The 27,783-nt window shown below is 42.8% G+C and overlaps 1 protein-coding gene across 5 annotated transcripts in view; it reads right to left on the bottom strand.

The window, feature by feature from the left end:
• Positions 1-27,783, bottom strand: part of LOC109854336 (hemicentin-2-like) — a 139,871-nt gene that overhangs the window by 40,054 nt on the left and 72,034 nt on the right. The gene's annotated exons all lie outside the window — the stretch shown is intronic.

Below are 27,783 nucleotides of genomic sequence, written 5' to 3'. Positions count from 1 at the left end.
TCTCTCTCTCTCTCTCTCTCTCTCTCTCTCTCTCTCTCTCTCTCTCTCTCTCTCTTTCTCTCTCTAGTATCGCGACAATCTGCATAAATACTGACTATCTACATAAATACTGACTGTGACGTCTCGTGGCGCTAGTAACACAAAGTTTCCGTGTACAAGACATTAACTCTATACAGGATAAACTCTCTGTTACATCCGTCTTAATTATAGACGGGGAAAAACAGAGGAGAAAAGACGAATAACATACTAATCAGAAAATAATTTTACGTCGCTTTACCTGCATACTCTAATCTGCGTTTACGCGGGTATAATAAGTCTTTATTATAAACTTTATCGCGCGCGCACTCCGAGAAGCGCAGATTGATGTGTCAAGAGCGTAATTTCTCATTTAAAGAGATTATGCAATTATCTCTGACAAACCGCAAATACACACACGCACACACGCGCGCGTGCGCGAGTCTAGAAGTTTATATAAGAAAAAAAACTAATACAACAAAGTATATATATATGAAAAAAAAACAAGATTATTACTTGTGTATACTAAAGAAACATTAAGTGAATTTTGCCAAATTCAATCGCCAAATGTGACTCGGTCGCTCTTCCCTTCCTTCCCCCGCGCACACTTTGCTATTCACAAACGTCCGTTCCGAGCGGTCCGCATTCAAATCGCACTTCTCTTTTCTTGCGAGGTGTCGCGAATCGCATTAAGAGTTCCCGCAGGGTGTGTGCCGGGAACGCGTGTAAAACACATCCAACAACAGCTCGTTAATCTTTCCGCATCTTTCCACAAAGATCTCTCTCTCTCTTTCTCTCTCTCTCTCATTCTCTCCTCTTTTCTCCGCGGTGCCGCGATATCTCTGTCTCTTTCCTCGCTGTCGTATCGGCTTTCCTTTTTCTTATGCGAGCAAAAAGTGGAGAAAAGAAGAAGGTAAAGAGCCCTTTCAGAGAGAGAGTGCAGAGGGAGGGGCGTTGCGACTCTCCCTCGATGCCGAGGGAATACATGCACCTCCCGAGCACTTTGCGCGCCGTCAAGACGTTTAACGTACCTACTCGTGGAATCTCTCATCCGGCTTTTTTATTTAAAAAAAAAAAAAAAAAAATGCGTCGCGAGAAAAAAACAAGATCGAAAAAAACTGCAGAAGTGAGATTAGACTTTGTACGTCCTTAGTGTACGCATATATATCACGCAAGTGATGTATTATATACAAAACATTTGATTTCTTAGAGGAAATACAAAGGAAGTTCGCACGCGAAAATCTTTCAAAGGATTTCACTTTGTTTTAAACAAGTTCTCACTGAATTTAGTTAAAATTGTTATAATTAATTCCAGAGAGAGAGAGTTTTCTATAATTACGTACTTTTGCAAATATTGATCTTGCAAGTACTTTATTATTCAGATCCTCCCCGGATTGCTAAATACTTTCATTCGCCGTTCGTGTCATGGCGTTTTCGAAAGTTTTTATTTTTTCAAGAAACGAGAAAATTGAGTATTCCTGAACGTTCCTTCCGAGAATAATCCGAAGGAACTGATCTCAGGAAATATTCAACGGTGCGGATCATCTGTGCGAAAACTGTGCGGTAGTCGGGACGAAGTTACATCAATTAGCGACGCGAGCGTAGAATTGTGATACGTACGTTTTCTCATCTTTAAAAAAAAACGTGACTAAAATAAAGTCACGTGACATTATTTCAGTGACTCTTGATTCGCAAAAATGACATATCGCACGCTGATATCGCCCACAGTTTTGTCGACACTTAGGTGTCTCTATTTAGTTTTTCATTATAAATATTGAAATTGCATTTTATTTTTGAACACTTCGTGTGTGAAATAGTTTATAATTGATAAATCGGAAAATACCGCGAACAAAGAGAAATCTCCGTTTGTTTGATTTTTATATATTTGTTTTAATTATTTGTTTTTATATCAACATTCTGCGTTTTCGAATTTTTTTTTTTCGCAGCTCGATCGCAAACGATCGAGTCTGAATTTTACGTTTCATCGAGAACATTTGGTCCGTAAATCTGTGCGTGTGATTAGCGGAAACGAATAGCGGGATACAAATTGCGTATCGTCAGTGATGTCGAAAAGGCACAAGCGGTCTCTTTATTCGCGTCGAACGCACGAAGGTTAGCTGTAATTGCTTTGTAATCCGTGAGCATACAATCGAAACCGAATCGAGGCGAGGGCCGTTTGGCGTGAAATTGCTTGAATTGGCGGCATTAGGTGGGCGCTCCGTTCGTGAGCAGCGCTCAGCGTATTTCTACGACTGATCGTTGTACGAGCACAAAGGCAAGATAGAAACCGATACAATGCGCCGGGATGTTTGCAAACGGAAACAACCGTTTAACAAGTTAAACGGATTTTCTCCTTAATACCGCGCCATAAATCTTAATCACAATCGAGAAACACATGTAATTGATTTCGACCCATCATTTGACCTACCGCGTGAAGATGAGAAATCTTTTTGTTTTCTAAGATTTATTAATTTTTTTACACACTTATTTTGTTTTCACAGTTAGCGTTAATTGATCAAATTGCCACGCTAAGTACTGTCTAATAAACATTCAATTGTTTACTCGGTACGGTTTTCTGTATTTTTGGTATTGACAGATTTTGCGCCTCCAAATTAATTTCCCAATAATATACGAGCAAATGAAACGTGTGTAATAACGGGTCGGGCGTTTGGTTTGTAAGCTTTAATTAGCATCCACTGTCATACAAAACACGTATTAATTTTCCTTTGTTACATGGTGATTTTTTTTTATCTGACGTAAATCAACGGTTGCTCATTTGTCCAGATATTTCCGTTCAAGTAGCAGTTTGGTCGAAAAGTCGATCTTGTTAGTAGATTTGTGTATTTGAGAAAAGGCGTATTTAATTGCTAATTATTTACGTTTTACTTGTTAAAAATAGCCTGTTGAATTTTTTTTTTTCACCAACAAGATATTTTGTTGGCAAAACAAAACGTCCAATAGGCTTAGTAAATTTTTGCCAAGTAAACTTTCTTTTTTTCCGTGTAAGTGCGAAGAATTTATAATTTGTTCGGCGCAAGAATTTTATATCGCGGTTTCGCGTTGACACGAAAGCGAATTTGAATGACAAGAATAAATCTGTGTCAGAGAAAGTATTTTTCTCACTTCAATCATCATTAACGTCAGAGGAAACATTTGAATCGAATGAACGCAATCAGAGATAATGTGCTTATAATATATAAATTAAATATAATTAAATTTAGCGATCTCCGTACACGAGAGAGAGAGAGAGAGAGAGAGCGGGAAGTAAAACACATTCATCACTTTTCGGTCGAACAAAACTCACTCGATGACACGATAAAACAACACCTCTGATAAAAAAAAAACACAAATTTTGATCAACGTAGTCAAATAATACGGAAAATTGCTTATTGTCGTCCAATCATGCAAATGCGCAAGAACTGGGTAACAAAATAGCTGAATTTAAATAGGAATTCACCGCACATTTAAGATTATGCTGAGAGAAGCAGAGCGATATTTACCTCTCTCTCTCTCTTTCTCTGTACGAGTATATATTCCGTCATTGCTTCTCGCGCAAAAAATATCTATTCTTGTTAGCAGCGGTCGTCACTTAGCACGATCGTAGATCACGATTGGCACGTCGAAAAGCGTTGTAACGAGAACAATTAATTGAGAAAACGTCCTAGAAAAATTTAATCATGAATATTCGATGAGAATAAATCCGATTTCTCCCTTTCTATCTCGCGGCCCTTCGTCGATCTCCTGCGAGCTGTTTCGATATTTCCCAGCCGGGATTGCATGTGCGCCACGTAGCGCGCTTTCCGCGGGCGTTGCAGAATGGAAAAACTCGCACCCGCCACAAAAACTGCTACATCGCACTTTTCTCACGGTTCTCTCACGAGAAATTTCATTTTAATACAGCGCACGGCCGTACCCGCGGCGAAAATCCGCGTGCGCCGTCGGGCACGCACGCGTCATTTAATTTTACGAAAGCGACGGGGCTAGGCCGCCGAGTCGGACAACGCTTCGGGCGCGGGGAAAAAGCTGCCGACCGCACCGATTTCGCGGGATTTAATTACGCGGCTTGTGAGGGATTTCGTTAGTAATTAAGTAACGAGCGATTTTAAGTGATTACGAACGCGCGTTTCAAGCGATCGATATCGCGCGCGCGCGCTTGCTTCATAATCGCGCTCTCTCCGGCCGGCTCGAATTGCTTTTAGCTGATTGCACGTCGACGCGCAACCTCCAAAGAACTAAGAAATTCTCTCAGGTAAGCGTAATTTTCAAGTGTAGGGTTTTTTGATCGCGTTGTATTCGCGCGCGTTGATTTTTTTTTCTTTCGCAGATTTGTTTTAAGTATAGAATATCGCACACATCTCTCTCTTTCTTTCTCTCTCTCTCTCTCAGGTTTTTATTTCATTTCTCCGCGAGTCTCGACGGATGTGTATACAAAATGTGTATACAAATATAATACATCGTTTCTCTTCTCTTACACGCTTATGCCACATTCCGCGTAAGAAAACTGTTGTCTCGGAGAAATATTTCGAAGAGATATATATCCCGGGATTTATGGAAACTTTCAAACAAGATACGTTCTTCTTTCTCGGTAAGCTCGATCTTCCCGCGGAACCCGTTGAACAAGCCAACACAACAAGTTGGGCAAACCAACGTACAAGAATGAATTAACTTGGCGTGCATAATGTCTTATTTCTTGATCAAAACTCTAAAGCACTTTGTTCTTTTTTTTTTTTTTTGTTTCTTTTTTTATTCAATCCTTAGGAAACTTCGTTTCAGCGAAACTTCAACTTCTATACTCTTGTAGGAATATAAAATTTGCGAACAATGTTACCGAACGTAAATCCTGAAGAGATATTTTTTAATTTGTGAGAAATATATATTGTTGCGCGCGCATGGGGGGATGAACCACGTGCGTGAAGGTTTTGGAAAAATCGCACACGTCACGCGCGAAGATCAGAAATATCATCTGTCAAATTTTTTTTTTCGCCTAATTCGCGCCTCATTATTGCGCTCGTATCTCGAACGAAGGTGAACGGAAAGACTCGATTTGGAGAGATGCGAGTTTACCCGACGGTCATCCTCGACGGAGTTGCGCGCGATAATTCACTCTCGACCGTGTGGCAGCCTCCTGGAAATGGAGTCACCGCCACTCTCCGACGCGAGAGCGAGTAGGGACGGCTGCCCCCGGCTTAAACCGGTTTGTATCCTCGATGAGAGGCAAATTAAGTTAGCGCGAAAACAACCTATACACCTCTCTCGACCTCGAGGTCTCTTCACTCACTCTGGCGCCGCCTGTCCTACCTGCATAAATATGTATATGTATTTTACACCGAAAAATAGAGAGAGAGAGAGAGAGAGAGAGAGAGGGACAGAGGGAAACGGGAGGAGGAGTGATGAAATGTACGGAAGCGACGGAATTGAGACGAAGTTGCTGCGGCTGACCGGTAGAATATTCCGTGCGTTCCATATTTTGATAAACGACTTGTAGAGAATTAAATTTTTCCTCTCGGCGCGCACACCTCGCTCGGCTTTTTTCCTTCCCACGACTGGCGTCCTGACTTTTTTCCATCTCGCTCTCTCGGTCAACACCCCTCTCGCCGCCATCATCCACCTCTAGCCCGGGGATATACAGGGCGCGGCGAGGATTTAACGCAGATTAATCTGTTTGTTGATCCGGACGGTTCTTCCGCGCGCGTCCTCGTTTCCGCCGATTTAACCGGCTCCACGAGTGACGGCTGGCGTTTCATCATAGTCCGTTTGGAGGAGGAGGAGGAGGAGGAGGAGGAGGAGCAGGAGAGAGAGAGCATTGCTGTCTATTCTACCTCGCGCTCTTTTCCCACATTTTTTGCGACCGGCAAAATCGTCCGTTTCTTCTTGGCAATAAGAGAGGACGACAAATTTATGCAGTATAAACAAAATTTTGTACCGATGATGAAAGAAAAACATGAAAAATGAGAAGATCGTCAGTGAACAAAGTGCTTCAGATCCATTTTTTTTTTTTTTTTTTTTTTCGGCGATGACACTGGAATATAAAGTATAAAGGCGAGCAAAAACCGTTCTCTTCGAACGGTCGAAGAATTGATCGCTGCGTGAACGACGACGCGAAGCGGGCGGGGTCGCGCAATTAACATGAAAAGTTCGTCTATTGCTCTTTAACAAACGTCAGAGAGCGTGGAACAGAATTCATCGAATTTTGTCAGAATTTTTGGAAGATTGATCGTGGCTTTCGATCGAATGAATGAAGATGATTTTTCGTCATTCATTTCGGACAGGATTAATCGTGAATTAATTTACGATCGAGTGGATCGTTATGAATTGTATGATATTTCTTTAATTGACAGATTGACAAGAGATAGAGAAAATAGAGATCAACGTGATGTGTGTGAATGGATAAATATAATAGAGTTCATCGAACTCGATCGTCGATTAGAAAATATCTGTGGAAAACAACTTTTTGACAAGAAAAATTACATAAATAAAAAAAAAATAAAAAAAAATGAAAGTTTTGAGACTACTTTAAAAGTGGCAATGTTACTTATTGCCCTCGTCGCTTCGAGGATTTGACTCGGGGAGTCAAAAATCACTGGTCGTGAAAAACACGGTAATCGGATTCCGGTGTAGCGCAACTCGAGGTGTCGGGAGATTTATTGTTACGCCATTGCGGCCAACGGAGAGTGGCCAGAACGTGCTGAAGGGCCAAATACGTAAAGAGGATCAGCGGCTATACCCCGGGAGATCTCGGGGGTCGCGCGCGACCTCTGATCCAAAGTTGTGACACATTTGTACGTGACGCGGACCGACAATAGCGGCTGGCGGTGGCTCAGTTTGCGCGTGTCGTCGTGCCTTTGCTATATTCTAAAGCAGAACTGATGCGCTGTCGGAAACGTTGCGCGTGTCTCGAGTCGAATTCTCGAGATAGAACCTCTCGTTGCAATTTCGATTATCTCCCATGTACAAATAACACGAGTATTGTTCCGAAATGTTAAAGCATCGGATGGAAGGTCGTCACGCATTTCGAAAACCGCAAAATCGAGCAGCGAGAGGAAGAGAGTGAGAAAATGAGGTCGAGAGAAAATCTCGTATTAGCATGAAATTATAATATATCGAGGTCGAGGAAGAGAATCAATAGAGCGAGCGTGTTGATTTATATTCGCGATTTATACACGTTCACCAGATTTCTTTTTTTGTTAATTTATTATCCCCCCAACGCGCGCGCGCGTACATATCTCCTCTATCTTACGAAACTTGCTCAACTATTCTCTCTCTCTTTTACTTTCTCTCTCTGTCTTTCTTTGTTATTCTTGTTACGCTTTCGAAAACTTTTTGTTCCCGGCAATACTGTTAAACTTATCGGATGCGCCATTTGACACCCTTAAGCGACGTGATTTCGCAAAATAAATGCGCACCTCTTCGCGAACTTTCTCTCTCTCTCTCTCTCTCTCTTTTTTTTTTTAACTGCTTTATTTCAGGTTCAGAAGTCAGATCAGTGACAGAAATACGCTTGATATATTTCAGTCTTTTATATGCCACTTAGTGTATAAAAAAAATTCTTGTTGGAAGATAATTAGTCCATTAAAACGAGCTTCCGGGGAAAAGATTCAAATTAAAACGAACCTCCGTGAGCTATAATCCACCCGCTATCATCGGTGTAGGATCATAGCGTGTGTGAGATTTATTAAAATTTCTAATCTATCTCTAACTCGCATGAAACTCATATTACGCGCCGCTAATTGTGTGTACCACGCGATTTTCAATTACTGTATATATTTTAGAATTTTACGACGCGTGGCTAATATATCCGACGTGATAATTTCTCGAGTATCGAGTGATATCCACGTATCCTCTGGATACGTTACTGAATTATCGCCTGGAATATTGCCATCGATGATACGAGGGTTTGTGCGCGCGCGAGGAGGGTTTGCGTATTGCAAAGCAGACACAGAATATCGGTCGCGTAATTTCAATCTCCGCAATTTGCAGTCGTGCGTGCACATATGCGGCGTTTCTGTGTGCGTGAGTGGGCGGCACAAACGAACCTCCTTCCCCTCTGCCGCGGGTGGTGTGCGGTTTCAGTTGCGTTTGCGTGGTCGGCGCCGAAAGAATTCGGTCGCACAGTTTCAACCCCCGGGGGATGCAGCTGGTCGCTCGGTCGTCGAGCTGCTTGTGTATACATACGCGCGCACACATTCATACGTATGCAGGTATATATACGTACGATCTCGCATGAAGTTTGCTTGCGCAATTTCTGTTCGTCGTCCGACGGCAAAGAAAGCTTCGTCGCTCCCCCGCCAACGAGAAGAAGCAACGGTGATTGCGGCGAATTAGCCGTAACGAATGTTCCGCGACAGAATAGCCGACCACAAATCCTACCGGTATAAACGTAGACGGCTTTTTGTGCTCGCGCAGAATCCGCCGTATTTAAGCAGCTACAATGCAACTTTATTTAAACGCGCTCCGCGTTTACTCGTTCTTTATCGTCGAGCTTCTCCGACGATAGCTTTAGCGACGTTCCTTTTTCCACAGTTACTTTTCTTTTGTTTTTTTTTTCTTGATCGTCGTCGTTTCATTATTCTAATTAGCCTAGAACGACGTTAACATAGTCGGTGTTTTAATATTATTTTTTAATATATTATAAGTTTTTTTTACAAACGACACACAGATAAAAAAAAGTTGAAGAACACATATGAGTGATTTTGTACACGCCCGCAGAGAATTCGGATTGTCGCTTCGCACGTGACTCATTGACTCGCGTTGTAATTGATTAATGACTCGATAAACATTGCGAATTTCGCAGATGCGACTTTTCTGTCTCAGATCTTGACTTGATCACTCACCTTCGCGTTCCAACTTTTCGAAAAAGTTTCGAACACCCTGTATACAGACATCCGCGCTTTAACACTTTAACAAATTCTCGCGCCGCATATGTTATTCCGGCCGTAAAGCCGAGAATCGATGTGGATCCCGACGATCGTTTGTACGAAGGGAGTTTGTTTTTTTATACCGGTAACCGGAACACATTCGCACAGCTGCGGTACGCCCGCTCGCCGTGTATGCACGACCACGGCGCGCACGTTCTGGAAGGCCACCACCGGTGGCGGGGCCCCGGGACCAGGCTCTAATAATGACATAGTGCGGCCACGCGGTGCCGATACACAGAAAGCGCGCGAGAGAGAGAGAGAGCCGAACACACGCCGTAATTAATATTAAGTATCAAAGTCCGAAGCAGATATCGTTTCTCTCTTTATGTACGTAGGACAATAGATCTAGAGTATATATAGAAGCAGCGCATGCAGATGTATGTGTGTACCTTGGACAAATAAGGTTGTAATGGCCTTTAAAGAGATACGATCGGAACGCGCTCGGATGGGGGATGTCGGAGGGCGCGGAATGCACATGATGTGTGCACAGTGTGTGCGCGCGCGTGTACGTGTGTGTGTGTGTGTGTATACACATGGCTATCGTGTGTATAGTCGATTCATGGATTATTCGTGTACACAGACTTGGTACATACTGCGTGCTTAACGGTCTGTTCGCGTAGATATTAATTCCGTTAAATCGCGGCAATAAGCTCGACTAGAAGACTCTAGGTCACGAAATATGTTCGCGCGGCTTTTATTAATTAATCGACATCTGCTTGTTTACATATAGCGATATACACCTACGTTTGTTTGTTTGTTTTTATTTTTTTTATTTTTTTTTTGGTGTACGAGAAAAATGTAACAATTAACGAAATTTGCGAAAAGTCGTAATTGAATCTCGACAATCGTTCTCTTGTAATATACCGCTCTTTTCACCGCACGCTTGGCGCGAACAAACGTTTCGCGTAGCCGCGCGCTATTGAGCACTTCGACACGAATGAAGACAGCTCGACGGGTGCTTTTAGAAAACCGATTAAACAGACGACGACGACGACGACGAACGTCGCGAGCCGTCACACGTTGCTCTTTTCTCTGCGATTTCACACAATTGAATTAACAATGAAACAAAAAACCGCGTGTAATGTTTCCTTTGCGCGATGTAAAACTTATAATTTGAAAATACATCGCGGTAACTGTGATTAATCGTGTAAAACAAAAACAAAAACTGTGCGTATAAAATAATAGAAATAATATAAAATATCGAGATTATTTCTCTCGCAAAATTGTGACGCGTTAAAAATTGTTTTCTCCCGATATATACATATATATATATATATAATTTTATATATGTCTACACACACGAGAATATATATTTTCGTTAATGGTGTTAAACGGCAAAGTGTACCGACAGTTTGAATAAAGAAAAATTCCAACAAAATGGACTCGCGAATATTTTTATTCACGTCGCGCATTGCTCGGTCGTGCCGCGGCACCACCTTTGGTTTCTCGCGGGGGTGTGAAATAAAAATATACGATATTAACGCAATACGTGCGGGCGCGCGCGCGCGCGCGCTGCATCCCCGTCAGCTTTTAGCATTATTCTACCGTTCCGCTCGGTTCTCCCTCGCCTGTCGTCCCTTTCCACTCACTTTTGCGCTTTTTTTTTTTTCCTACCGCGCCATGCAGCCGCACCGCTGCTCCGCACACCGTGTCGCTGCCAGAAATCACGCGAATGCGCGCATTCGCGGAAATTGCACGCAGTCGTTACACACGTACGGGGAGCTTTTACACCCGGTGAATCACGTGGCTCGGTTCTAGACGATCGCGCGGGGTATACACACACACACACACACACGTGTGCGCTCCGCACGAGCAGGTACTGAGGTGACTACATGGCTCACACAGGAAAAATCCCTTACAGTGAGCTTTCGCTTTATTTTCGAGGATAAATGCCGCCATTCGGTCGTGAATATTTACCCCGCGTAAACGCGGGGTCCTTCTTTCACGCGTGCTTCTCGTTGTGAAAATTTCACGCAAAAAATATTGCCCGTAACCCAACGTAGTGGTTCAAATTTATACGCGGCGCATCATAAACATACTTGTCGATCATAAACACGCACACATACGCACACAAAATACACAATGCAAAGTATTATATCTTTTGAGACGTAAAACTGTGTATCTGTGTTTGATCGTTCTCTCTCTCTCTCTCTCTCTCTCTCTCTCTCTCTCTCTCTCTCTTCTTTGCGGTTAAATTACAAATGAGCGTCATAACAACGCGGACGACTAATACTTGCCAACCAAGCGAGACGGTCTTATCCCCTCGGTTTTCTACTTTATTTACTTTGCGACCACGGACGCAACGATAGCAGCAACGGCGAAACGCGAATGGCGGTGGAGACGGAAATATAGGGTGACATTTTTCACAGAAAGCCTTCAACTGTTATTTCAGCGAAAATTCGCCAACTGGCTCGCCATTGTCCCCCGTTATGTGCGGCACTCCTACGCTCGCTCCACGGCTTTCACATATTGCGCACGGTGATTTTTCTTTTTTTTTTTTTCTCGCCCGACACACGACATTATACGCCCGCCGCACCGCCGGGGACGCTAGAATCCACGCCCCCGCGATATGCACATGCACCATGATTTTTATGCCCTGACCCCGGAGCGGATGGATAAGGTCTCTCTCCCTCTTGGTCTCTGGTCTCTGACTTGCGATCGATGAACGACTCCGCACAAAAACTGCAGTCGCCGGAAGGACCATCGCCACGAGATTCTCCGTCGAGAAGTAGCGGACTGTCGGAGCGAAGTAAATTTTCTCTGCTCTTTTTAGCGATTGCGCCGAGTGGAAACTCTGTGAACACTCGGAATGCAGTTACTCGCGAAAATCGGGTTTATCGGAAGTCGCGCGCCGCGCCCCCGTCCCTGTTCTTGGTCCTGTGTTCCCGCGAGGCTCGCGCGTGCGGACAAGGGAACGAGGATGAGAAAGATGCGGGAGGGGAAAATGTTCAAGAGTGTTCAAACTCGCTGAAACGTAAGTGCAGATTTTGATCAAGCGAATCTCTCCAACGACGCGCGATGTCTATTGTGTTACGTCTTGTTGCAAAAGCAAAAGAAAAACAAAAGCATGAGTCGTAGTTATTGATTTCAAAAAAAAAAAAAAACAAAAAAGATATCAATATCCTTTTTCTCTGACTTAAAGCGCCGTAAATATCAATATCCTTTTTCTCTTAAAGTGCCGTGAAAGTCAAAGTACCAAATGTAAAAAAATAAAATATAACGCAAAAAGAAAAAAAAATAGAATAAAATATGAAATCTCGTGTATCTCCAAACGTTATTGTAAGCTTAAGGTTTGCGTGGGACGTTCATATATAACAAACGTTCTCGAAACTTGCCACGTTCGATACACCATTAGCGAGCGTTTCCGGATGGGACAAAGTAACACGCCTGGCGGAGACAGGCTTAAACACTAGCTCGAAAGTAGTTTAACGTTCGTTGACATCTTTCAGCCGAGGATAAAGTTTGTCGCTCTCATGTTTGTGCACACACTCTGTTGTTTAACTCACGCGGGGGGAGAAGGGAGGGAAATTAAAATATGAAATCACATATTTCAAAAAGACTGGGAAATCCCCATGCGTTTAACTTCGCGCGTTTAACTTTTCGCGAGCGACGCGACTGACGCGTTCTCTAATTAACCGGGAAACCAGCCCCCGACTTAAAAGGATTCACGTGTCTTGAAGTTCAACGAACGAACACGCTTGACTGCTCCTTCGGTAAGGCATCAAAAAGTTTTTGGTAATAAATTTATGAGTACTAATTAGGGGTTATATATACAAAATTAATTAATTCTTCTCATTGAGGTGCGGATAAGGAAATCGTCCGTAAAATCACATCAATTAAGTTTCATCTCTTGTGTATTATTTATACTCACTTAGCCCAACTGTCTCCTGTATAATTACACACGCTTATATTCAAATTAAATTTAATTATCCGGAGAAATTTATTTTAATACGCATAACTAATATCTGAGTGGAAAACTTAAGTGCATCCTGAAAGTGAAGAGAAATTATACATCGCTCTTAAATTCATTTTTTATCATATTAAAACGAACGCTAGTAATAGGGGAAACGAGGGAGCAGCTTTTTCTCAATTTGGCGTCGAGGTCGGGTGGAAAATATTTTTTTCCCTCTCCCCCAATATAAGGTAAGCTCGCGAGAAGCGGGAAGCAGTCGTTACGAGAGCCATCTTCTTAAGGGGATTAAAGGAAAATTAAATCTTTCATCGCGCCGGCTTTCCTTTAACGATGGTAACCGAAAAGATTAGAACCGCCACGAGTTCTTCATTTTTCTATTATGATCTTCGGGGAGAAAAAATGTCACTCCTCGCGAAATATCTCTACTGTAGATTGTCTTAAATTTTACTGGCGGGAAACGTGAAATATTCTCTCGTTTAAAATAACTTTAAAATAACTTTTCCTCAACACAAGAAATAATCGAAGTGCAAATTTGATAATAATTACAATGCGTTATTTTAATTAAAAAGAAAAACAATAATTCGCGTTTAGTGCACATTGCAAACGCTTTTCATTCTCGCGGATGAAGCCACGTTTATATAAAATGCTACAAAGAAACGTGTCGCACAGAAAAAGAGAGAACGAGAAAGAGAGAGAGGTTTAACACTCTGAATCGCGGTATCGATGCGATTCAAGAAAACCCTTCGTCGTCGCGCGAGAGCTTTCTCGGGGCAACAGCATTACTATTTCACCCTCGCTCTTCGGGATCCTCCCATCGAGCTTTTATTCCGCGAAAATCAAGTATTATCCGGCAGCCTCACAGCGACGTTGTCGCCTTTGATGATAGATATTGCGTTTCCCGCGTATGCGAGCAGACGCGATACGATGCGTTCTTGAATTACAACAACGCGGCCACCACGGAATTTAAATGGAATTTTTTCTCGGTTTCTTCGCAGCTCTCTCTCTCTCCGGAATTCGGACGAAAAATAACATTTCGATAACGCCAGACGTGGGATATTCATTCTAAAACTAAAAGATTTTAATGTAAAATATTCAACAATATGATATATAGACACCGATACACATGCTGAAAGACACTACGTTAATGATTTTCACGACGACGTGATTAATTAGCCAAAGCAAACCTCTCGAGGGAGGTGATAGCATCTCGAAAATTACGATTTTATACATCGTATAAAGTCGCTCGTTTGCTTTACGACGTGACGCCGCCGTTATAATTTTCACGTTAATTTACGATAATATAAACTTCAATTAAGTGCGCACCTTATATATGTGGCTAAAACCCCAATGATGTCCTGTCAACAACAACCGCCGGTGCGATTCACAAAGCGCGGTTCGTCAGAAATCCATTGCAACTACTGCGTGGAAATAATTAAATCGAGCCGCGCGCGCCTCTATCGTGCGGCGAGCAAGCGCGCGCGCGCGTAAAATAACGCAATAAATGCGTAATTTACAAACGCGCTTATTAATCAAACACAATTCTGTATGCGCGCACGCGCACGAATTACTAAATAACTCGAGCGTAAACAAGGGTGTTAAACCCGCGAAACACCGCGAAACACAAAACGCGGGTGCCACATTTCCCGAGGAGAACGTACTAATCGCGGTCAATTGCTCGTTTTTCACTTCGCGCGCCCGCGGAATCGATAGAGCGACGACCCGTCGTCACTGGGATGGTTGTCGAAAAAGGAAGAGAGAGGGGATAAAATAAATCCGCGCGATTCATGAACGAAACGCTTATATACATATCCGCGAAGCGGATAAGGGAGGGTTCGCGAGCTTTCGTGTTTTTGCACGGTCGTGATTGCGCGGTAACGACGACGATGACGATGACGACTCGTGGTATTGACAAACGCGTTTGACAAAGCTTTCCCCATTCTTTTTTTTTTCCTTCTTTTTGTTGGTTTTTTTTTTTTTTTTTGTTTTCGCCGGGACTCTTCCGCGAATGGGTCGGGCGCGAATGAAATACATTTGCGAGAACAATGGCATGAGTTTTTCGCTGGCAACAAAAGCGAGTCCGTTGCAATTACTAGCCGATAGACGCGTGCGATAAATATCCGAACGCGGGCGTGGAATCGCTCGCGAGAAAGGCGCGAAAATCGATGCGGGTTGTGTCGGAAGTGGATGTAATTAATCCAAAACGGATTCGGTTAGCAGGTAGTTATTGTTCTCTTAAATTGAATTAATACATCACGCGAGTTTCTTCGATTCTTTCTCAATAATAATTCAGCCGAAAAGATTGTGTAAAAAGCGGTTGCTCAACAAAAAAAAAAAAAGTGTTCTCGCGAACAATCATATGTTTAGTAGAGTGCACCCAATCACGAGAGACACAACGAAAGACCGGATGTTTTGTTTACATCGGTAACTACATAGTAACGTTATTTTCTTCATAGACGTAGAATATATAGACTGCGCGTTTGGCCGAAAAAATGTCTTCATGGTTGACAGAGACAACATACTTCGAACAGTAACTCTCTCTCTCTCTGTCTATCAATGTCTCTGTGGTGGAATCAGGGCCTACTGTTTCATTACCGCTTAATCTGCCATCACCCCTTAATCTCTTTCATTCTTCTTCACCCCCACTATTTTTCCATCCCCACTTTTGCACTACTATTCTATCAATCAGCGAAGACTTCTCTTTCCTCCACTACTTCGCTAGACAAAGATGAAGCTACTGATCAACACCAGCTCTGTCTCTCTCAACGTTGAGGACATTTTCTTAACGTGGCACAGGTAGGGAACGCGCAGTCTATACATTCTACGTCTATGATTTTCTTTTGGACGGCATAATCGTTGTCGCATCTTGTGTGTTTTTTACAGCTTTTCAACACTAACGATATTGTTTTGCGAGATAAGTAGATGAGACAGACACGCCGCGAGCGTGTGTAACTTACGCACGTTGAAATAATCCTCGTTAATGGTAGAAAAAAAAAAAATCAATTTATAACGAGTCGGGCTATCAGTTTGATGCAATAAAAAAATAAAAAAATAAAAATTTACACACTTACCACATCCAAGTTTTTTTTTGCACAGAGATTAAACGCGAGTTGTAAATTATACACGAGTTATTTTATTTCCACGATGTAAGACTGCCGCTGCGGGATGATTAATCGCTCCGCGAGTAACCGGAGAGAAACCCGAGTGCAATTTACCCACAACGAGGTAATTGATAGTTGTAGGTAATCAATAGAGAGAGAAAGAGAGAGAGAGATCGAGATGTATGATAACAATTTCCCGAAGTAGCTGACAGAGTTGTCGAAGAAAAGAATGACGTTCTTTTTTGAAGAAGGAAAGACAAAGCGAAAGATTATTAGATACAACTTATTTCCCCTTTTGCCGCTCCCGTCGTCTTAAATGTGAAAGAAATGAGAAAATAAATTTCCGGAGAAGAATTGAGGAAAATAAATTTGAAAATAAAAAAAAAATAAAAGAAAAAAAAACATACCTCGTTTCTGTATCTGATAGACTTTGTTTATTTCGCTGGAAAGTGTCAACATTTTTGAAAGACGTTATCGGTAACCATTACAGGTAAAATGAACAGAAAATTCTCGCTAAATTAAAATAAACAAACAAGAAAACACATTGATTTTGATGTTGAAGCGCGTGTCCCTTTATCGGTGGGACATTGCGGCCGGTTTAGAAGTTCGACTATTTCGTTCTCGATCGAGATCTGTGGAATAAAACACATTTCACAGATTAGAACACATATTGCATTTGAGCCTAGGTGGGTAGGAATTGAAATCGTTCGCGTATATACTCTGAGTGACAAAATTTATACGTTTCTACGAAGGGCACTTGAACAATTCGGGGGACGTTTTCTCGACGAGCGCGTCGAAATAGAGCGGAACGAGCAGTCGTCCGCTCCGATAAGCCGCTTTTCCCCACGTCGCGATTTTATTATCGGCTCTCGGTTCTCTTTCTCTTTCTGTTTCTGTCTCTCTCTCTTTCCCTCTCTCTTTCTTTCTTGACAGGAAGCGTCGCCGACTCCGTGAAACGATCGCCAAAGGAAGTCAGATTTCTATTCTCTCTCTATTTCGCTCGTACAGTATCTGTAAATGTTTAACGTCTCTTTCCGCTTTCTGCGTGTGTCGCCGTCGGCTTCGGCAAGCGTCTTGCGCCGCACTTTGTCGTTTTGCCGTCTCTTGCGGAGGAACTTTTATTGCTTCGCTGCTCTTTCAAGATTCTACGAAATGTCAGACATGAAAGACGTCAGGCAAAGGCTTTAGTAAAGTTCTCCAGTCATGCGAAATAGCGACGATATCTACGACATCTAGTTTTTCGCACAGGTTTGTTTTAAACGAATCGCTTATTTTTAAAAATCGACACGTTGAAGAAAAAAACTTTTAAATTTGTTTTAAAAAATTACTCTCGATGGTTTCAACGTTATATGAAAAGAAAATAATTACTTGTTGTTAATGAGAAAATAATAATAATATCAATCTCTCTTTTTCAACAGTTTCGATCATTACGACAACTCATCCCGGTTGTATCTTTCGCTGCGAGCTATATTCGGCTCTCATCGTTGCTTTTTCGCGCAACACGTGTCCTACGAAACGCGCTGCCGCTCGCGCGCGCAAACGATTATATATATACATATATAGGTTACTGTGGCAATCGTGCTTTCGGCGAAATCCAGCCAATATAAACGTCGAAGCTGCTTGCATATGCATATCGATTCAAGCGCGATGATCCTCGTGCGACTATCCAGCGCGTTTGTTTGGCTCATCCGGATACAGCCAGCGGATACTTGTAACAGGAGACAGAAGACGCATCACGCGGGAAGGGTTCTATATATGTAACAGTTCGGACTGTGGTGTGTGTATATATATATATATCTATATATATATATACCGCACTACCGTATATATTCCGTATTAAGCTTTGAATTACGTGACTCATCACGCGGAGTGGAGCTTAATGCCGGAGCTTGTTAATTACATGCGCAGTCTATTCCGCTTGCTTTCACCTTCACGCCTTCCCAATCTCCCTGCCCCTCGTATCTTCTCTCACGCCATCCTCCTCTCCTCGTATACTTCTTACTGTCGCTCGATCTCCCCCTTACTCAAGGCGGCGACTATCATCTCTCATTCTCCCTCGGCGGTCCCTGACGCTTGCGGGATATAACCGGCGGCGGGAGCGACGTTGGGACACGAGCGAGAGATAAACCGCGACGCCGAGCGACGTGAAACCGAGCGGGTTCCGGGTCTTTTCGCGGGAGAAGGGGGGATGACATTTCGCGGGGGAGGTCGCGTTTCTCGAATTGCGAAAAGATCCAAAAGATCTCGTTTGCCAGAACGGAATTATTATTTATCGGAGCGAGTAAGACATTCGTTATCCGAATAAGCGAGAGAATAACAGAGGCGGAGTTAGAGAGAAAGAGAGAGACAAGAAAGAGCGCAGAGCTCTCGAAGTACGTTCCGCGCGCCGACGTATATTTACGCTGAATACTATGCAGCGCGGAATAAAATGCGAAATGGAAAACCGGGCGTGTTATCGCGCCAAGAGTGCGCTCACTTTTCAGAAGAACTGCGGGAGATTTACGCCGGCAAGAAGTTTAAGGCAGTCACGCAGAGAGAAGAGCACGCACGCACGAGTGGATGTACGATGCGCGCTTGCAGACTTGCGTTATGAGCTTCGTTAAAGTGTTTTTTTTTTTTTTTTTTTTTTTTTTTTGAAGAACTCTGTATCTTCAGCCCTTATTGTTATTTCCATAAAATAAAAGATCGCGCGTGTCCCGCCATTTCGCTATATACGCGCTCTCGTCATCTCCCTCTCCGCTACCTTCCGCTCCGGACTGCTTGCCATCCCTCATGCTTGTCACTCGTGACGCTCGCGGAATAAACCGGGGGAAGAGTGGAAAACGCCACCGGAAATTATCATCCGCGTCAAGCCGCTCCGTGTATTCAAATGACCGTACATTTCCTTTATTTAAGACCGAAAATGAAAACCGAACGTTATCGAGAGAATTAAAAGCCAAGGTGAGCGGCATTTGGCTTCAATTTTCTCTCTCGACGAGGCGAACAGACGTGTTGTAAATTTAATTAGAGATATAGGTACGTAGTTATTCATTCCCATTTTCTCTCGGATCAAGGATTATTGTTTAGCGATTTAAAAAAAAAAAGAGAGAGTTTCGTTCGAGATAACGATCTTACTGTTTACAGAACTCGTGTAATTAATCCTCTCTCTCTCTCTCTCTCTCTCTCACAAGTCGAGAAAATTAAAGTTATACTAATTTTTGCGAGGCTCTTGAAAAAAAAGTAACAAGTTTACGTTGCGCTGAACTTCTCGACTTTTCTTCGACCGGTCTTTCTAATTTTTTCCGAGAAACTTTTATGACGCTTTTATTTAATAACATTTAATTTATGCATACAGTGCCGTAATTATCTCTCAGTTTACACTGTTTTCGCGAACACTGGAATAAGTTACACGGACGAAAACGGAATCAACGTAACGGGGCGGGATCGTGATGAAAAATGGTAATCTCCATCGGCTTTTCGAGCGAAGTAACCGCGAAAATTCCGCGGATGACTCGGTTTCGCCGCATAAAAAAAACGAAGCACGAAACGACGGATCGCGTCGCGTTTTGTGTCTCGTGATATTCACGCACGTATAGTTTGCTGCGAAAAGTGGGACGTGATTGGCGCTTTTTTTTTTTTGAATTTATTGTGCATTCCCGTAACATCGTACACACAGCTTTGATGAACTCACGTCGATTTACGTGCTCCCGAGAAATCTGGCGAAAATGAAGAGCCACAAACTTCCCGCTGGTTGATCAGGTTATTTTTAACGCGAATTTCAAGCTCTCTCTCCGGCGCGTTACATTAAAGTCACGAGATAAAAGTATATAAAAATATATAATTTATTAAAAGTATATCGTCAGATTAAAGTTACGAGATAAAAGTATAGAATAAACGAAGTTAATAATTAGAATATAAACGAAAAAACGTTACGTTCTTCGTACAATTAATTTTGTAATTTTTTTGAGAAAACCGAAATTTTTTGAATATTCTATTTAACTCTTTCATTAATATAACGCGGAAGAAAAATTTGTAGTAAAATTTATAAAATTTTTAAATAATAAAGATTATATTTTATAATTATGTATAAAGTAATAAAATTCATAAATTTATAATGTCAAAATGGCCATTGTACAGTAAAATATATATTAAAAAAAAAAAACATATTTCTCACAGATTTATTTATAAAAGTTTATCACAACGTTACTCTCGTACTTCACATTCTGATTTTAAACTTTTTTTTTTTTTTAACTTGAAGATTATTACATCTTTTAATCGAGATAGAAACCAAAGTTGTACGAACTATCGTTATCGTATCTTTACGTTCGAATAGCACGAAATTCTTATCGTAAAAGCTAGCAGAGAGGTGCAGGTTTTTGTAAGATTATCTCGATCCGTATAGAGATCCAATGAGAAATCGCATAATTCTAGTGTGAAATCATTGTTTATGTTACGGATTTGCGAGTATGGAATAACGCGTGCGAAGAAGAATCGAGATTTTCCGCGCGAGCGTGCTGTTCCCGTTTGAAACATCAGAATGTGATTCATACGTGTGTGAACACATATTTATTTTAATATATAACATCGCGCACAAAATAGAGACAAACAGAGCGCCGAACGTAAATCGAGCTCGAACCTCGCTCTCAAGAAAATTCATATTACATCGCCTATTCAACCCCTCGAACTTTCAACCAAAAAAGTTGCTGTTCCCGAATTTATCCGAGGCATTAAAAATCTCGCCCGAAAATTACGAGCTGAAATCTGAAATATTATTACGCTCTTGTTCCGAGGGAACGCGGGCGAATAAATTTTCAAGCCCCAAGTTCAGCCTTCCGTGCACCACTTGAGCGCGAAGCGAGGCGTTACGCGCGCGCGCGCGCGCACGCCGGGTTACGCGCGCATCGTAAAATAATGCATACGGGGTGAGAGAAGAGAGAGAGAGAGAAAGAGAGGAGGAGGAGCGAGAAAGAGGCGAGAAGGGATGTGGACGCGTTAAAACAAGAGAGGAGGAAAAAAAACAGATTGGGGGGACGAGCGAGCGAGCGAGTTGGCGGGCACCCTCCCGGTTTACTGTCGCCCGTGCTGTACGTGACCTTTTCCTTCATCCGTGACGCAAGGTACGAACGCGGTATTTCACGGTAACAGTGGTGATAAATCGTAAAACGTGACCATTCCTCCGTAGTGCCGCGCGCTGACAACGGACGGGAGAGAGGGGGTCGTCTATCGAGCGACGCGCCGGCGAAATCGCGCCCGTGGAATCCCGGCAATGCCCGACGACGATGAAGCCTTCGCTCTTAATTCAGCTTAATAATACAGTGCTCTCGAGAACGAAGTGTCGCTCGTCTACGGGAAAACGTCGCGACTTCATCCCGTACGCTTCGGAGCCTTTCTGAGTTGTTGCGCGATTTTCGCGCAGCAGGAGGGCGGGTGTTCCCGTGGGGAGGTGGGCTTTAAAGCGCTCCGAGAGCGCGCCTCCCGGGGATGAGACCCAGTGGCGTATGACAGTAGCGTCATTCTTTATACATCTCCTTGCACGAAAGCGAATAAAACAACAGTTTGCAACAAAAGTTTTTTTTAACATACAAAGAGTTTTTTTCTACATTTTGTTTGTTTTTTTTTTAGTTAGATATCATATATATAATCAACAAAATTTTTAACATTTTTTGCTCGAACTTTCCGCACGTTATAAACTATGTGAGAGTATATATGTTAATTATTATAGTTTTAAACACAGTAACACAACTCGTAGTGTTTAACGGATTAATTGTTTCGCTGATAAAGATTTTGCGCAAACTTTGTGCTCGCGCACGCCAAATTATTGCGAATAAAAGGTAACGTGCGAAATTACGGGTACGGAATCGATGAGAGAATGTTTAAGGAAACTAACTGAAAATGCAAATCAAAGCGCGGAGTTCGTAATTAGTATAAACTAAACGATAAAATATTACCGGGCCGGTCTCACTGGTGGCTCATTAACCCTCATTTGGTAGAGTTTCCACTAAAACTCGCTCCCCTATGACGGGTCGGTCTTCTTCCTCAAAAGCTTCCTCTCCCGCGTACCCTATGGGATTACGTTGTCGAGCTTGCAAAAGCTCGGACCTTTATGTACCGGTAGACGCTACCGGCATTGAGAAAAAATCACCGTGATTTTTGTGAGTGAATCAAATCCTCTCTCTTCCATTCTCGCAGACGCGTCTCATTAATTATTTCTTTTTATTTTTTAATAAAAGTTTCTTTGCTGCATTCATACCGAAAGAGGCAATCACGTACGTACGCGTACATTGTGTATATATATATATATATATATTTATATACATTGAAATTTCTCACAATGGCATCTCTCACATTAGGCAAGTTGATGAAATTCGAGAATCCCATAAAACTTCTCGCCATGGAAAATCTCCGCGTTCTCGCTGCTTACAGCTCATTTCAGTTTTATTCCGCCTCCGGCGTTTCTAATCTCGACGCAACTTTCTTTACATGTAATAAAAGGAATTGATAGCAAGCGCGTAGAAGGAAAGGAGCAAGAGTTCACGCGCTCGAGTCTCGCAGAGATATATTTACGTATTTCCGTTCGGGATTTCGTTCGTTCGTCTATTGAGAAACGTCGGATTGAGCTTTTGCGAAGTTTTGGCGGGAGAGACAAGGAGAGGACAGGGAAAGAGAGAGAGAGAGCTGTGCGAGGTCTCCTCCGCCGTTGTACCGTACGCTTTCCCCCTTTTCAAGCTCGATGACTTTGCGGAGAGCTCGCAAACTTTGTCTTCATGCTGCCATTAGACGGCGCGGGGAACCCCGGAATAAATCACTCCTCTTCTCTCTCTCTCTCTCTCTCTCTTTCTCTCTCTCTCTCTCTCTCTCTCTCTCTCTCTTCCCCTCTCCCCCCATTTCTATTGTACCTAGTTGCGGGGGATATATCTCGTCTATCGCGGCTGGTATACGTGAGCGGAGTTAGGATCGCGCCGGGCGATAACCGGTCGTTACTCAACAGAATTTACGACTGCGGTTTTGCAAAAATTCATAACGCAAAATTACGATAAAGACACACGCCGTGTGCCACCTTCTTTACATCCCTCTATCCTACCTACTTATTTTCACGATAAAAAAAAAAAAAAAGAGAGAAAGTGCACGAAAGAGAGAGAAGCCGAGTTAGATGAAAAGCAAAGTATATAATAAATTTCCGGAAATTCCAACGGGCCGCGAGGAAATTCAATTTCGAGATAATTAACTGAGATAACTTACGGTGTCTATATAGGAGAACATTGGCGAGGTACATTGATATATACGTTACGCGCTTTTATCGGACGCTCCAACCACGTAAGGACAAAAAAGGAGTTATCGCCGCGCCCGCAAGGCGAAATTAATTAAAAGCCCTCGGTTTTTCACCTTGGCACGCCGCAGGCGCGACCGCGAGCAATTAGCATAAACATTTGAAATTCATCGCGAGAGACAGCGAACTGAGCGATTTTATTCGCGCTCGCGCGATATCGCAACGTTATCTCTCGCGTTGACGAATTAGTCAATATCAATTATACAACGGGCGCGCGCGCGCGCGTTGAACACATATTTTACGTATTCGAAATGATTCAAATGATAAAATCAATTCCCGCGTGTGAAATTTCGCCGTTCTCGTTTTGATGTGGTTTCGCGCCGGATAACAAATTGGCCTTACGACTCAAATTTCAATACCGCGACATTTTCCGCGTAGACGACGGTTGATTTGTTATTATTATTTCTATATATCTACGGTAGAATGTGCTCGCGCACAATTTGATACACATATGTTATATATATATATACGTATAATTCTCTCTCATATATCTAGCAATAAATTTCCATTTCAATTAATGCATTTGATTATCTCTCATCGCGCATATCTTACGGTGCAAGAACCGTTGCGCAACATTGTTTAAAGCAAAGGCTTTAAACACACTCGCATAACGATATCGCGCCGGCAATCGCATGATACAAACGAGCCTTTGTCGCGATTCGCGCGGGCGATAATAATGTGCACCGGCGAGACCACGCAAACCTTCCCTTCTCGCTCAAACTAATCACGGCCTCGTAAATTCGTCGGAGACTATCGCTTTTTTTTGTTTTTTTGTTTTCGCGCTCTCATCGGGGACGGGAATTAATACCGACCGTTATAAATCGTGCAAAACGCATAACAACAATTTCACACCGACGCGCACGTCGCGTCGCGTCGCGTCGAGGATCAGATATGTCCGATTTCTCGCTCGCGCACAAGTCGGACGCGCCCGTCAGTTTACGTCGGTGGATTTACGCTCGCGTATGATATCGCTCGGTCGCAACCCGGCGCTCTGTTAATTACGCGTCTCTCGACCGAGCCGACAATCGATCCGATCGATCGTGCGACCGAAATGTGGTCCCGAAATCGCGACGCGCACTACACTGCGCAATTTCAGTCGGCATCGCGCAGAAACGGAACAAACACCGAGAACCAAACCGAGAGCAAACCGTGTATGCACTCTACCACGTTACGTACTTGCGTAAGGCAGGCGATCAATCCTGCTTGGAAAATCAGGTATTACAAGGTTCGATTGCGGATGAGCGATAGACTCATGGATGGCGAAATGACCAATCGCACGGGCTATTGCACCGACACGCGCGCGACAGTAAAAAGGATTTATGACGGCGACGTTCGCAAATGCGATCGTAAAAAAAAAAAAAAAAAAAAAAAAAAAAAAATAAAAAACCGTATCATGAACCAAACCGAATTTTCTGTCGAATTCGACGTTTCGGGAATATTGTTTTTCTACTAGGTGTCGCAATCAAATTATAAAAAAAAAAAAAAAAAACTGTTATTTTACGTACGTTGTTTAACAGAAAATTTCCATCTCGATTCGGTCGTTTATGAATGACGATACATAAAAATATATATACGATTCAGCGCGGAGAAGTAGCGCGAAGTTTGATTATAAGCGCAATAACGGGGAGAAATTTTAACGGATAAAATACATAATGTAAAATTCACTTAGTCGAAACATATTGAACGAGGGTATACGACGAAAAAAAAAGGGAAACGGAAATATTATTTTAATCCATTCGTGTATGACCAATGTCAATCGTGATGAAACGCGGTCTTTCGCCGCTCCATTAAAGTTCTTGATTAGGAAGCTCCCGCTGTTTCTTTCTCAAGAAAAAAAAAAGAAAAAAAAACGAGAGAGCTGGAACTGTTCGCGTTACTTGGTCGCTCCTTTTTCGAAGCCGTTCGTCCGTAGTTTCGTTAAACGATGAAGCCTCGCCGGGCTTCTACTTCGTCTTCTCGACCTCTCTCGTCCAACTTTTTACTGCGCCGCCGCTGCCGCCGTATCCTTCCGCCCGCGCTTCGGAGGGAAACTCTGGTTCATCCGTTCTCCCCCGCACTCTTTCTCTCTCGCAAGCTCCGTCGGTCGGATATTCTCCGAACGATATTGCAAGAATCGAAGGAGAGCCTTTCTCGTTTTGCTCCGAAGTCAAGCCGCCACTTTACGACATCCCGATCGACTCTGCCTTTTTTCGCGCGCTATGCTCGCTACCGAGTTCTTTCGTGGGCGAAAACATTTAACGAACCCCCCGACGAAATAAAATTTCACGAGAATTTTTCGCCAAGCGCTCTTAAGTGTCAAGTTAATTATGCAAAGTTTAGTTTGAACAATTTGTTCTAACTTTAAACAAGTTCGCAGATTAATTTCTAAACTCTTCATGTACCCCGAGAGAGGGAAGAGAGAAAGAGAAGAAAGAAAAAAGAGAAAAGGGAGAAAGAAAAGAGAGCAATAAGTAGTCACTGATTGAATTAATATTCTAATTGTTCAATATAAACGTTCTCTTACTATATGCACGTGTTTTTCTTTCTTCAATACAATATTCGTCACGCACATTTGTCGAGAAACACGTTTCTTGAAAAATAACAGAATTGCGAAATCATTTGCGTCTGAAGAAATAAAATTACGCGAGAAACGTAAATTGCTTTTTTTCAACATAAAAATTTCGCTCGTAGAAAACGATCGTCCATTTCAAAGTTTATACTATACCGAGCGCAAAAAAAGCAGACGACGGATTTCTTCAAGTCGCACACCGCGCGCGCACACACACACACCGGAGATGAAAAAGCAGAAAGAGCTTTCGCAATCTCGAAAATAAATAAAAAGCTCGCGGACCCCTCGCCACGAGTCGTCGCTTGAGGAAAGATTGATTTTGTCCATTAACAGACAGGGGAGAAAACGACCTGACGTAGCAAGGCAACATAAACCTCGAAGCTGCTGTGTTTCATAAAAAATGCATTAATCTGAACGAAGATATCCTTTTGCACGTTTGGTCCGCGCTCTCGGTGTCTGGCCCGGAGCTCTCTTTGCTCTTAATAACGCCCTTACGGTCCATAACGGATTGTTTTTCCGGCCAAACTGACAGGTTCGACGTTGTTGCAAGATCAAAAGGTCGCAAACGCGGTAGCTCGCCCGTTCGCTGCGCGAACTTCCACATTCTAAACGCCGAGGCCTTTGTCTCTGACAACGTTGCGCGTTTGATGGAACACGCGTGCGCATTTAAATTAAAGTAGACTACAAAATGTTTGCGAGTCAAATTGAGTAACAAGTCAAGTTTTATCAATTAAACTTTCAACAATCGCAGTTCAAAAACAAAAAAGAAATTATTTAATTTTTTACAAGCGCCATCTGATGTACTTCGTCGTATTTTTAGTTTGCTTTTAGAGAGGAGATGCACACGCGGAGAATACATTTCGCGTGCGCGTCACGTGTGTTTTTTTAAATGCCCGAAGAATTATCATCTCTCTCTCACTCCGAGTGAAATAAATCTTGCTTTACCGCCACACCTATATAGTTTCTCACTTTGAAATACGCGCCGGGCTTGACGCGTATTAATGCGTGTAAGCAGTTGTGCTTCACCTCGCGCACGCGCGCGCGCGCGCACGCACCCCATTCCCTTCGTCGAGGAAGATAAAGTAAAATTAATACGCGACGATGAAACATGCGGCGAGAAACATTTGGACGTTTGTGCGAAATAAACTTCGATAAAAAGTGGAAACTATTAAGACGGTTATTTCCTCAGAGACGATTCTATCCAACGCAGCGATAGAAAATCAAGGAGATTGCGCGCTTTCAGACTGGACCTACCTATCTGTTCCGCGATACAATCGGAAATATAACTGTGCCGCAAACTGCCGACAACGATTGCGACGAGGAATCGAATAAAATTATGAGATCGCAGAAGAGAGTCAAGCGAGAGATGTGCTAAAACTTTTTCCCTTCGTCTCTCTCTCTCTCTCTCTCTCTTTCTCTCTCTTTTAACACACGCTTCTCTACATCGCGACGTTCTACTCTGCCTCTACCGCGCGCTATCTGGCGCACATCGAATGCCGGAAATAGTGAAGGTAGAGAGATGAGAGAATGAGATAGAGAAGAGAGAGAGAGAGAGAGTGAGAGAGTGAGAGAGTGAGAGAGTGAGAGCGGTTTGGTGGAAAGGGTGTCGGAAGGACGGGCAGAATAGAGGGAAACCCGGGGAACGGAGAGGTGGCTTAATTGGCCGGTAATTGCCACTGTCTGCGCGAACGGCGACAATAGGACGCGAAGATTGGAACTTTACCAAATGACGTGGACGCGTCCGGAATACGTTAACAACAATTTCGTAATGGAGCGGAATCATGCGTGCAACGACCACCGTAAAATCGTAGATATCGATCGTTGCGCCATGTGCGCTTCGAAAAACCGCGATCTCATTCCTGACCAACGACTCGATGTAAATCGCCGCTTAAATATTCTTGATTTTCTGATTTATGCAGATCAAAATTGTGTCGCGCAAAGAATCGAGAGCAATAATCTTTTTTCGTTAGGTTTTGTTTTATTTTTTT

Source organism: Pseudomyrmex gracilis, unplaced genomic scaffold (assembly GCF_002006095.1).
Source record: "Pseudomyrmex gracilis isolate BER0280 unplaced genomic scaffold, ASM200609v1 scaffold_63, whole genome shotgun sequence".
Classification (NCBI taxonomy): domain Eukaryota; kingdom Metazoa; phylum Arthropoda; class Insecta; order Hymenoptera; family Formicidae; genus Pseudomyrmex; species Pseudomyrmex gracilis.
This window is presented reverse-complemented; position numbering and strand designations above follow the sequence as displayed.